Genomic DNA, 14,170 nt, shown 5'->3' with positions numbered 1-14,170 from the left:
AAGCGGGCAAAAGGCCAGTCATATCTGCCCAGGGATAGAGGAAAGGGAAGAAGACTGCAGCAGGCAGCCCATTCCCAGGAACAGAGCCCTCCACCGCTTCTACTAAGTCCTCAGCATGACGCTGGGGCCGTACAAGCGGACTCAGGTGCGGTGGGGGGTCGTCTCAAGAGTTTCAGCGCGTAGTGGGCTCACTCGCAAGTGGACCCCTGGATCCTACAAGTAGTATCCCAGGGGTACAGATTGGAAATTCGAGACGTCTCCCCCTCGCAGGCTCCTGATGTCTGTTTTACCAACGTCTTCCTCCGACAGGGAGGCAGTATTGGAAACAATTCACAAGCTGTATTCCCAGCAGGTGAAAATCAAAGTACCCCTCCTACAACAAGGAAAAGGGTATTATTCCACACTATATTGTGGTACTGAAGCCGGACGGCTCGGTGAGACCTATTCTAAATGGATAATCTTTGAACACTTACATACAAAGGTTCAAATCAAGATGGAGTCACTCAGAGCAGTGGTAGCGAACCAATAGGGTGTCCCTGGACATCAAGGTTGCTTACCTCCATGTCCCAAATTGCCCTTCTCACCAAGGGTACCTCAGGTTCGTGGTACGGAACTGTCACTATCAGTTTCAGACGCTGCCGTTTGGATTGTCCACGGCACCCCGGGTCTTTACCAAAGTAATGGCCGAAATGATGATTCTTCTTCAAAGAAAAGGCGTCTTAATTATCCCTTACTTGGACGATCTCCTGATAAGGGCAGGGTCCAGAGAACAGTTGGAAGTCGGAGTAGCACTATCTCAAGTAGTTCTACGACAGCACGGGTGGATTTTAAATATCCAAAATCGCAGCCGTTTCCGACGACACGTCTGCTGTTCCTAGGGATGGTTCTGGACACAGTCCAGAAAAAGGTGTTTCTCCCGGAGGAGAAAGCCAGGGAGTTATCCGAGCTAGTCAGGAACCTCCTAAAACCAGGAAAAGTGTCAGTGCATCATTGCACAAGAGTCCTGGGAAAAATGGTGGCTTATTACGAAGCGATTCCATTCGGCAGATTCCACGCAAGAACTTTTCAGTGGGATCTGCTGGACAAATGGTCCGGATCGCATCTTCAGATGCATCAGCGGATAACCCTAGCTCCAAGGACAAGGGTGTCTCTCCTGTGGTGGTTACAGAGTGCTCATCTTCTAGAGGGCCGCAGATTCGGCATTCAGGATTGGATGCTGGTGACCACGGAGGCCAGCCTGAGAGGCTGGGGAGCAGTCACACAAGGAAAAAATTTCCAGGGAGTGTGATCAAGTCTGGAGACTTTTCTCCACATAAATATACTGGAGCTAAGGGCAATTTACAATGCTCTAAGCTTAGCAAGACCTCTGCTTCAAGGTCAGCCGGTATTGATCCAGTGGGACAACAACACGGCAGTCGCCCACGTAAACAGACAGGGCGGCACAAGAAGCAGGAGGGCAATGGCAGAAACTGCAAGGATTTTTCGCTGGGCGGAAAATCATGTGATAGCACTGTCAGCAGTGTTCATTCCGGGAGTGGACAACTGGGAAGCAGACTTCCTCAGCACAACCTCCACCCGGGAGAGTGGGGACTTCATCGGGAAGTCTTCCACATGATTGTGAACCGTTGGGAAAGACCAAAGGTGGACATGATGGCGTCCCGCCTGAACAAAAAACTGGACAAGTATTGCGCCAGGTCAAAAGACCCTCAGGCAATAGCTGTGGACGTTCTGGTAACACCGTGGGTGTACCAGTCGGTGTATGTCTTACCTCCTCTGCTTCTCATACCCAAGGTATTGAGAATTATAAGACGTAGAGGAGTAAGAACTATACTCGTGGCTCCGGATTGGCCAAGAAGGACTTGGTACCCGGAACTTCAAGAGATGCTCACAGAGGACTCATGGCCTCTGCCGCTAAGAAGGGACTTGTTTCAGCAAGTACCATGTCTGTTCCAAGACTTACCGCGGCTGCGTTTGACGGCATGGCGGTTGAACGCCGGATCCTAAGGGAAAAAGGCATTCCGGAAGAGGTCATTCCTACCCTGGTCAAAGCCAGGAAGGAGGTGACCGCACAACATTATCACCACATGTGGCGAAAATATGTTGCGTGGTGTGAGGCCAGGAAGGCCCCACGAAGAAATTTCAACTCGGTCGTTTCCTGCATTCCTGCAAACAGGAGTGTCTATGGGCCTCAAATTGGGGTCCATTAAGGTTCCAATTTCGGCCCTGTCGATTTTCTTCCAAAAAAGAATTGGCTTCAGTTCCTGAAGTCCAGAAGTTTGTCAAGGGAGTGCTGCATATACAACCCCCTTTTGTGCCTCCAGTGGCACTGTGGGATCTCAACGTAGTTCTGGGATTCCTCAAATCACATTGGTTTAAACCGCTCAAATCTGTGGATTTGAAATATTTCACAGGGAAAGTGACCATGCGGTTGGCCCTGGCCTCGGCCAGGCGAGTGTCAGAATTGGCGGCGTTTGTCTCACAAACGCCCATATCTGATTGTCCATTCGGACAGGGCAGAGCTGCGGACTCGTCCCCAGTTTCTCCCTAAGGTGGTGTCAGTGTTTCACCTGAACCAGCTTATTGTGGTACCTGCGGCTACTAGGGACTTGGAGGACTCCAAGTTGCTAGATGTTGTCAGGGCCCTGAAAATATAGTTTCCAGGACGACTGGAGTCAGGAAAACTGACTTGCTGTTATCCTGTATGCACCCAACAAACTGGGTGCTCTTGCTTCTAAGCAGACGATTGCTAGTTGGATGTGTAGTACAATTCAGCTTGCACATTCTGTGGCAGGCCTGCCACAGCCAAAATATGTAAATGCCCATTTCACAAGGAAGGTGGGCTCATCTTGGGCGGCTGCCCGAGGGCTCTCGGCTTTACAACTTTGCCGAGCTGATACTTGGTCAGGGGCACACCCTGACTGAGGAGGACCTGGAGTTCTCTCATTCGGTGCTGCAGAGTCATCCGCACTCTCCCGCCCGTTTGGGAGCTTTGGTATAATCCCCATGGTCCTGACGGAGTCCCCAGCATCCACTTAGGACGTTAGAGAAAATAAGAATTTACTTACCGATAATTCTATTTCTCGTAGTCCGTAGTGGATGCTGGGCGCCCATCCCAAGTGCGGATTGTCTGCAATACTTGTACATAGTTATTGTTACAAAAATCGGGTTATTATTGTTGTGAGCCACCTTTTCAGAGGCTCCGCTGTTATCATGCTGTTACCTGGGTTCAGGTCACAGGTTGTACAGTGTGATTGGTGTGGCTGGTATGAGTCTTACCCGGGATTCAAAATCCTTCCTTATTGTGTACGCTCGTCCGGGCACAGTATCCTAACTGAGGCTTGGAGGAGGGTCATAGGGGGAGGAGCCAGTGCACACCACCTGATCCTAAAGCTTTTACTTTTGTGCCCTGTCTCCTGCGGAGCCGCTATTCCCCATGGTCCTGACGGAGTCCCCAGCATCCACTACGGACTACGAGAAATAGAATTATCGGTAAGTAAATTCTTATTTTCCCTATAGATTGTAAGCATGCGAGCAGGGCCTTCCTACCTATATGTCTGTCTGTTTTTACCCAGTTTTGTTCTATTACTGTTATTCTAATTGTAAATAGCAACGGAATATGCTGCGCTATATAAGAAACTGTTAATAAATAAATAATAAATAAATATAGCACCGCAGTTACATTTTGGTGCGGGGGGGGGGGGGGATAGTTTAGGGAGGTTAGGGTTAGGCACTATAGGGGGAAGGTATGGTTAGGTTGCAGGAAGGGAGGGTTAGCGGGTAGGGCCTGGGGGACAGGGGAGAACAGCCCCATCTCACCCATGTTGGCATATACACCATCGGGATCCCGGCATCGGTCTTCTGACCACTGGTCAGTCTTTGTCTCTGTCTTTGTAACAGCTGATGTGCCCAATTACCTCCTCTGACAGATTCTGAAATGTGATCACTGATTTGTATTTCAGGGCAGACAGGTTATGCTGTGCTTCCAAAAAATGCTTTGCACCTCATTCTGACCTTATCCAGGGCTTGTCTAACGTGCATGTCCATGCCATGTGTGTGGGCCTGCAGGGTTATGAATAAAACCAAGTTGGGGAAAGGACCTCTGATGTCACCAAGGGGAGCTCGTTACTAAAGAGAGTAGTTGGTGGCGTGAATAGTAAAACTACTATCCCGCCAGCCTATCTCCTCCCCCTGATGCCAGAGGTCCTTTAACCCTAGGAGCGGCCGCATGCAGCGCCGGGCTACTAAGAGTGCCCGGCCATCTTTTAATGAGGCGCTGGCTCGTGTCTCCTTCCAGCTCTGAACAGTGGTGACTCCTCCCCTGCTTGGTTGCACTCCTCCCTGTCTCCCTGCTTCATACAGCAGTGACTCCTCCCCCTGCCAGGTGGCGCTCCTCCTCCCCATCTCCCGGCACTGTAGTACAGATGGGATGGAGGCAGTGGCAGTGATGGGTTAGAGCTGGACCCAGCACAGAGTGGTCTCTCCAGTCACACCCGGTTGGGAGGAGATGAGCTGAGAGTGTGACCAGGCATGTGATGGGAGAGGGGCAGAGATGGGGCGGGGAAGGGAGACTGCTGACGTGTCCTAGTGTCTAGTACCTTTTTGGCAGGTACAGTACCTTTTTATGGTCTCTACCTGCCAAAAAGAGCTTTGTACCGAATTGTGACAAATTTCCATTAAAAGTATAGGAACGGGTACGTGGCCATGCCCCCTTTACCCATGGCCATGCCCCGTTTCCTAATTTGTACCTTTTTTTATGTGTTAAATGTTGGGGGGTATGTACAGGTATATGTATATATATGTATACACTATCACTGACTACACTGCAGGGGGCATTAAATGTTAATGGCACTGAAGGAGGCATTACATGCATCTGGCATTGCTGTGGGTATTATGTGTAACTGGCACCTCTAGGGGGAATTACATGCATCTGGCACTAATGTGGGCATTACATCATGTATCTGGCACTGCTGGGGGTATTATGTGTAACTTGCACCTCTGGGGCATTATGTGTATCTGGCACTGGCGGGGGCATTACATTTATCTGGCACTGCTGGGAGTATTATGTGTATCTGCCACTGCTTGGGGTATTATGTGTATCTGGTACTGATGGGGGTATTACGTGTATCTGGCACTGCTTGGGGTATTACATGTATCTGGCACTGCTGGGGGTATTACATGTATCTGGCACTGCTGGGGGCATTATGTGTAACTGGCACTGCTGAGGGCATTATGTGTAACTGGCACTGCTGGGGGTAATATGTGCATCTGGCATGGCTGGAGGTATTATGTGTATCTGGCACTGCTTGGGGTATTATGTGTATCTGCCACTGCTTGGGGTATTATGTGTATCTGGCACTGCTGAGGGTATTACATGTATCTGGCACTGCTGGGGGTATTATGTTATCTGGCACTGCTTGGGGCAATTATGTGTAACTGGCACTGCTGGGGTTATTACGTGTAACTGTCACTACTGGGGGCATTATGATTTTTACCCAATCCTCATTTCTGGGTGCAGTATGAGTAAGCAGCCATTACTGTGGCCATTATGTGTAAGGCTGCCAGTTGTGTGTGTAGAGGGGTGTGGGATAATATATATATATTTATAGTTTGATAACATAATTTATAGTTAAGAGGCCACACCTTCTTTCCCAGGAGCGTGCACGTCTTTAGCGCACGTATTGGAAGGGGGGGGGGGGTGCTTAAAACATTCTCGCTTGGGGTGATAGTAGGGCTGGACCTGGCTCTGTTTGTCTGGCTGTCCACGATTTGCAGGATTCACCTGGAAGAGGAGTAGAGGAGCAAGCAGCTTGAATCCATTCTAAACAGAAGGTAAATTGAAGTGGACTGGCGCAGGGGTTGGAAGGAGGCTGAATAGAGTGACAGTGGACAGGAGGTACAGAGGGCTTGATGTTGGAGGGAACACATGGAGCAAGAGGAGACACAGGAGGCATGTGGTGGAGGGACAGAGAGGGCTGGAAGGCTGCTGATATGAGAATAACACAGCTCCCAGCTGATATGTGGTGGTGGTAGTAGTAGTAGTAGTAGTATTGTATAGTGTTATATAAGGAGGAATAACACAGCTCCCAGCTCACACTGATATGCAATATTATTATATGGAGGAGAGGCACCCTCAGTGTGTGCCTCTCTGCCCACTAAGAGCAGGAGGATTAATCTGCATTTTGCATGGAAGACAAGATAGTTGTCAAAAAAGAAGGTAAACTGGGGGTTGCTGGCACGGGTTTGGTATGTAATACCGCTGCCTGGGATGCTGAATGTCACTATCCCGGCATCAGCATCCCGAGCTTTGGAATGCCGGCAGGGTGGCGAGCGCAATGAAGCCACTAGCGGGCTCGGTGGCGAGCTTTTGGTGGAAGGGTCTAATTTTAGAAATTTCAGAAAATGATAAAATTGGAAAATATCATTTCTGGCCTGATTGAAAGATATGAGTGAGAGATAAGAAGCTTAGGTGGACATTTACTAAGCTTAGGTGGACATTTACTAAGAAGTGATAAGAGAGGAGAAGTGAGCCAGTGGAGAAGTTGCCCCATCAACCAATCAGCAGCTCTGCATAATTTTATAGTATGCAAATTATAGATGTTACTTCAGTGCTGATTGGTTGCCATGGGCACTTCTCCACTGGCTCACATCTCTGCTCTTATCACTGCTTAGTAAATGTCCCCCTAAAACAGGGGTGGGGAACCTCCGGCCCGCGGGCCGTATACGGCCCGCAAAGCCGTTTGCTCCGGCCCACCTGCTTGTGTCAGTGAGACACGCCGCCGCTCAGTCGGCTGCAGCGTGTCTCAGCTGTCAGGACAGGGAGGAAAACGCGGCTCTGTCAGGCGGCGGCGTGTAGGTTCGTGAGCCAAAGAGAGCTCACGGACCGGCAGCCAATCAGGAGCCGCCACTGCCGGTCCACGAGCTCTGATTGGCTCACGAACCGGCGGCTGGTTTGAAGTCCTACACGCTGCCGCCTACATAGCCGCGCTCTCCTCCCAGCGGTAAGCAGCATAGTGGGGTGAGGGGGCACTGTGGGGGCATTTGTGGATCTGGCACTGTGGGGGGCCTTTGTATACCTGGCACTGTGGGGGGCATTTGTATAACGGACACTGTGGGGGGCATTTGTATACCTGACACTGGGGGGGCTTTTGTGGATTTGGCACTGTGGGGGCATTTGTGGATCTGGCACTGTGGGGGCATTTGTGGATCTGGCACTGTGGGGGCATTTGTATACCTGGCACTGTGGGGGCATTTGTATACCTGACACTGTGGGGGCAATTGTGGATCTGGCACTGCACTATTGGGGGAATATGTGTATCACGTCCCATTTTAATTGGCAACACCCATTTTTTTGACGCGCGCGCACAGTACCTCTAAGGGGCAGACCTAGTGGGGGGCAGGGTCATTTTTTTAAGTTGAGAATTTTTGTATGGCCCCCGAAGGATTTTATAAATATCCAAATGGCCCTTGGTAGAAAAAAGGTTCCCCACCCCTGCCCTAAAGGAACTATAGTACCTTGTTTGACAAAAAAAAAAAAAAGCATTAGTACAAAATATATTCAATGTTCGCAACTGAAGAAACTGAAGAAAAATTATCACATTTTTTGCTAAAAACACTGCACTATTGATGCCCTTTTGGTGTTCTATTATTGTATGTGTTTTGTTTTGGGTCCATATTGACAAGAACTGAGGAACAGCTAGCCATATATGCAAAAAACATAAAACAAAATCAGGTACCATCCTCCTGGGGTACAATAGATGTAATGAGCAGGCGAGAGATCATACAAGTCCAAGGTTTCAGGTGCAGTGGGCCTCATCCACTTTTATTAAGCAGAAAAAGAAAAGATCAAAACAAACACCTTGCCTGTCCGGCACCTACTAAAAAGAAACATCCTTTACTGTCAACTACAAAACTATTTGAAAGTTTCAGCGTGTACAGTCTCCGTGTGTGTGCCCCCTCCTCTCCCATTCCGTAGCAGCGCTGTTAGTGCTCTGTCTGAGCACCCGAGACTCTGGCACAGTACCAGAGGCTACAGCGCATGTGCAAGTCTCCGAAAAAATGGCACAACGCCCATTTTTTTGGAGACCTGGCATGCGCTGTAGCCTCTGGCACTGTGCCAGAGTCTCGAGTGCTCAGACAGAGCACTAACAGCGCTGCTGCGGCTGCCGACTCCGGGACCCTGGTGAGGAGGGGAGCCACACCTGGACACCAGAAAGGTAAGTATTTAGAAGAAATGGCCGCAGTGTGTGCGGTGTGGGCCCCCTCTGGACCCAGGGGCCCGTGTGCACCGCACACACTGTACCCATAATTGATACGCCAGTGCAGTATAGCTAACAAGCTTTTCCCTCAGAAAGACTCTGCCAGTGCCGGATTAAGGGGTCTATTTACTAAGCCTTTGATGGAGATAAAGTAGATGGAGATAAAGTACCAGCCAATCAGCTTCTAACTGCCATGTTACAGGATGTGTTTGAAAAATGACAGGAGCTGATTTGCTGGTACTTTATCTCCGTTCACTTTATCTCCGCCATCCAAGGCTTAGTAAATAGACCCCTAAATCCTGTGGAGCCCCTAGACTGTCAAAATCTCAGGACCCTCTCACAAATGATCTCTTCATACTTGTTTACATTTTACTAACCAACAGTCTACGATCTGGAAACTGTAATGAGCATCTTATTGTCTATGCCAGTGATCGCCAACCCGTCGCACGCGAGTTACCGGTAGCTCGCCGTAGTATTTTCGGTAGCTCGTAGAGCGGACGGGCTTGGCAAGTCACTGGCACTCCTCCTCCCCTCCTCCCTTCATTTTTACTATGGTGCCGGCCGTCAGCCAATCAGAGCTCGTGGACTGGCAGTGGCAGCACCTGATTGGCTGCCGGCCTGCAAGCTTTGATTGGCTCACTTACCGGCGCCATATTTCAAATGCCCGCCGCTCCGCCGCCAGAGACTCTCCCGCCCTCTCCGGAGTCCGGACTTCACAGGAGAGGCGCGCACTGCGCTGTCCTTCCCTTCCATCCCTCATACAGGAGAAGCAGCGCCAGCAGCGGTGATCACTGCGGGGGGGCATTGTACCTGGCACTGCAGTGGGGGGGCATTGTATCTGGCATTGTGGGGGCACTGTATCTGGCACTGCAGGGGGGGCATTGTATCTGGCACTGCGGGGGGGGGGGGGGCACTGTATCTGTCACTGTGGGGGTATTGTATCTGGCACTGTGAGGGCACTGTATCTGGCACTGGTAGGGGCACGGTATCTGGCATTGTGGGGGGCATTGTATCTGACACTGTGGGTGGCATTGTATCTGACACTGTGGGGGTCATTGTATTTGGCACTGGTAGGGGCATTGTATCTGGCACTGCTGAAGGGCATTATTTGTCAATCTGGCACTGCTGAGGGGCATTATTTGTGTATCTGGCACTGCTGAAGGGCATTATTTGTTTATCTGGCACTGCTGGGTGGGCATTATTTGTGTATCTGGCACTGCTAAAGGGCATTATTTGTGTATCTGGCACTGCTGGGGGCATTATTTGTGTATCTGGCACTGCTGAAGGGTATTATTTGTGTATATGGCACTGCTGGGGGGCATTATTTGTGTATCTGGCACTGCTGGGGGACATTAATTGTGTATCTGGCACTGCTAAAAGGCATTATTTGTGTATCTGGCACTGCTGAAGGGCATTATTTGTGTATCTGGCACTGCTGGGGGCATTATTTGTGTATCTGGCACTGCTGAAGGGTATTATTTGTGTATATGGCACTGCTGGGGGGCATTATTTGTGTATCTGGCACTGCTGGGGGCATTATTTGTGTATCTGGCACTGCTGAAGGGTATTATTTGTGTATATGGCACTGCTGGGGGGCATTATTTGTGTATCTGGCACTGCTGGGGGACATTAATTGTGTATCTGGCACTGCTAAAAGGCATTATTTGTGTATCTGGCACTGCTGAAGGGCATTATTTGTGTATCTGGCACTGCTGGGGGCATTATTTGTGTATCTGGCACTGCTGAAGGGTATTATTTGTGTATATGGCACTGCTGGGGGGCATTATTTGTGTATCTGGCACTGCTGAAGGGTATTATTTGTGTATATGGCACTGCTGGGGGACATTAATTGTGTATCTGGCACTGCTAAAAGGCATTATTTGTGTATCTGGCACTGCTGAAGGGCATTATTTGTGTATCTGGCACTGCTGGGGGCATTATTTGTGTATCTGGCACTGCTGAAGGGTATTATTTGTGTATATGGCACTGCTGGGGGGCATTATTTGTGTATCTGGCACTGCTGAGGGGCATTATTTGTGTATCTGTCACTGCTGAAGGGCATTATTTGTGTATCTGGCACTGCTGAAGGGCATTATTTGTGTATCTGGCACTGCTGGGGGCATTATTTGTGTATCTGGCACTGCTGAAGGGTATTATTTGTGTATATGGCACTGCTGGGGGGCATTATTTGTGTATCTGGCACTGCTGAGGGGCATTATTTGTGTATCTGTCACTGCTGAAGGGCATTATTTGTGTATCTGGCACTGTTGAAGGGCATTATTGGTGTATCTGGCACTGCTGAAGGGCATTATCGATGTATGTGGCACCGCTGGGGGACATTATTTGTGTATCTGGCACTATGCGGGGGGGGGGGGGGCAATACTTGTAGTTGTGAGGCCACACCCACTTTTGTGAGGCCACATCCACTTTCGCAGGAACGTGCGCGCATTGGGGGTAGCTCTTTCAGAGGCTTAACTTTCCAAAAGTAGCTCACACCCCAATTAAGGTTGGAGACCCCTGGTCTATGCTTTATGTACTTTAAGTTGTTAATGGGTACATTACATTGGGAGGCGGTCATTAGGTCAACAAGCATTAGTTTGACATACATTGGGTCGACCACTGAAGGCTGACATGCATTAGGTCGACATGGCCATTAGAGCGACATGTACTAGGTCGACATGCAAAAAGGCCGACATGAGTTTTTCACAATTTTTATTCATCTTTTTCACCTTTTTCATACTTAACGATTCACGTGGACTACAATTGGTAACGGTAATCTGTGCCCGGGGGGATAATGCCATAGCAGGGCAGACACTCAGTGTGGGGTCCCCCTGCCATGCCATTAAACCCCCCCCCAAACCAGTCAGCCCAGGGATGGAATTCCCCAGAAAGTGGGGGCCCCAAAAAATCAAAATGGGGTCCCCCCTCTCGAGCAACAACCAGCACTGGGCTGATAGCCCAGTGCTATGCCCCGCACCCCTGGTGGCGGTGGGTGCGGGGTTCACTGTATGCTAATACTGTTCTTTACAGGTGGCCTACAGATCCCAGCGAGCCTGCCCCAGTACGCTGGCACTTGGAGAACCACAAGTGCCAGCATGCCCAGACATAAATGGCCCACTGGCACCTGTAGTCCACCTGCAAAGAATAGTAATATTGTTCTTTACAGGTGGCCTACAGGTCCCAGCAAGCCTGCCCCAGCATGCTGGCACTTGGAGAACCACAAGTGCCAGCATGCCCGGACATAAAGGGCCCGCTGGCACCTGTAAAGAAAATATATTAAAAAAACACTACACACTCTTTAAAAAAACCTTTATTAAACTGGGTCTTCACCTGGGGGCGGCGGCCTTTAAGCTCTTTTGCGTGGCCGCCGCCTTCCCAGGGCTTCCGCCGTCTTCACCTGGGGGGGCGCCACCTCCCCAGGGCTTCTGGCGTCTTCCTCCGGCGTCTTCACCTGGTGGGCGGCGGCTGCTAAACTCTTTTGCATAGCCGCCGCCCATCCAGGACTTCCAGCGTCTTCACCTGGTGGGCGGCGGCTGCTAAGCTCTTTTGCATAGCCGCCGCCCATCCAGGACCTCCACAACGTCTTCGATCTTCAGGAGCTCTTCTCTGCTCCTCCTCCGCCGTCGGACTGACAGCCGCTGCCTCGCGCTGACTTATATAAGTCAGCGGGAGGGGGCGATGACGCGGCAAGCCATGATTGGCTCGCGGTGGCCATCTTGAATTTCAAAAATGACGCTGAGGCGCCATTTTTTAAATGGGTACCGCTTCCGCTGCCAAACTCTGCACAGTGCACAATGGGCCTGAATGCCGCGTCCCGCCGCCGCCCGCATCTCCGCCGCCAGCACCTCCGCCGCCCAGCCCGCCGCATCCCGCACCTCCGCCGCCCACACAGTGATTGACAGCGGATCCAGTGACGGATCCGCTGGCAAATCACTGTGGCCTCACTCACAGGGACGTGCTTTCATAGGTTGAAAGCACGTCCCTGTAGGAAAGCGGCACCGCTAATGGTGCCGCTTTCCCATGTTATTTCAATGGGCTTTTCCTGCCCATTGCTAGGCCCCGCCCGCGCCCGTCCCCCGCTCCCATATCTTTTCCCAATCACTACGGGAGGCACCACGATCGGTGCCTCCCAAACTGATTAGGAACACTTTAATGATGAGCAAAATAATAAAGAAGATACTTATGTGTCATAAGTACCTTCTTTGTATTATTTTACTCATTAATGACAGGGGAGGCACTGCCTCCCCTGACTGCACGTCCCTGCCTTGTACATGTCAACCTAATGCATGTTGACCTAATGAACCACACCCATTACATTTATACAGTATTTTCTTTATAGAGTCTGATTTCTTTTAGTTGATTACATTTTTCTCTCTTTTGGGAACAATTTAAGAAAGTTGATTGTATTTATTTTCAAGATCAAATCAATATTATTTTGACCTGTTGCTGCGGGGCCCCAAAAAGGTGCAGGTCCCATAGGGCCTACTCTGCTTATTAGGTAATCCGCCAATGGATACAGGCAGTATTTTGCTCTCCAGCCATAGTGCAGCTAACATCCCATTAGACCAGGGGTGGGGAACCTTTTTTCTACCAAGGGCCATTTGGATATTTATAAAATCCTTCGGGGGCCATACAAAAATTTGCAACTTAAAAAATTACCCTTCCCCCCAGTAGGTCTGCCCCTTTGAGGCACTGTGCGTACGTGCCCAAAAAATGGGTGTGGCCAATTAAAATGGGACGTGATACACATATGCCCCCAATAGTGCAGTGCCAGATCCACAAATGCCCCCACAGTGCCAGATCCACAATTGCCCCCACAGTGCCAGATCCACAATTGCCCCCACAATGCCAAGTATACAAATGCCCCCACAGTGCCAGGTATACAAATGCCCCCCACAGTGACAGGTATACAAATTCCCCCCCACAGTGCCAGGTATACAAATGCCCCCCACAGTGCCAGGTATACAAATTCCCCCCACAGTGCCAGGTATACAAATTCCCTCCACAGTGCCAGGTATACAAAGGCCCCCCACAGTGCCCCCCCCTGTGCTACTTACTGCTGCTGCTCCATCCGGCGGCATGTCTCGGGTGTCAGGACAAGGAGGAGAGCGCGGCTATGTCGGGCGGCGGTGGCGGCGTGTAGGACTTCAAACCAGCCGCCGGTTTGTGAGCCAATCAGAGCTCGCGGACCGGCAGCGGCGGCTCCTGATTGGCTGCCGGTTCGCGAGCTCTTATTGGCTCACGAACCAGCGGCTGGTTTGAAGTCCTACACGCCGCCGCCGCCCAACAGAGCCACGCTCTCCTTCCTGTCCTGACAGCTGAGACACACTGCCGCCGGACTGACTCAGTCCGGCGGCGTGTCTCACTGACACAAGCGAGTGGGCCAGACCAAACGGCTTTGCGGTCCTTATACGGCCCGCGGGCCGGAGGTTCCCCACCCCTACCTTAGACAGACACATGCAGAGGATGCTGGGGCATGTAGTTACACAGCAGCCAAAGGGTCACAAATGCCTACCTCTATTCCAGATGATTATAGCCGCCAAAATACCTGATTGGAAATTAGAATACGTGGCAATAAAATACACTGTTATACATTAATAGCTATAACCAGAATCTTAGGGGTCAATCCAAATGCTGGTAATGTTCTCATCTCTCAGAGTTAGTGTGGCAATAACCACACTTTATGGCAGATGGATTCACACAAATTGTTCACACCCCCATAGGGCTGCCTTTCAAAATTGTGCAAATTCTGGGTGTGATCTGGCTGCGAGGTGGGCGAGATGCGGTGACATCCACAACTGGATAGACGTCTAAGAAGATGCGTCCCTTCTATAAAAATAATAATAATAAATGTTTATCAGAAAGATTCCTGGCGCAAAAAGAAGGGGTCTGAGTTTGAGTTGGGCGCATCTTTT

This window comes from Pseudophryne corroboree, chromosome 2, assembly GCF_028390025.1.
Source record: "Pseudophryne corroboree isolate aPseCor3 chromosome 2, aPseCor3.hap2, whole genome shotgun sequence".
Lineage (NCBI taxonomy): Eukaryota > Metazoa > Chordata > Amphibia > Anura > Myobatrachidae > Pseudophryne > Pseudophryne corroboree.
The sequence above is the reverse complement of the archived record's forward strand: the minus strand, read 5'-3'. Positions refer to the sequence as shown.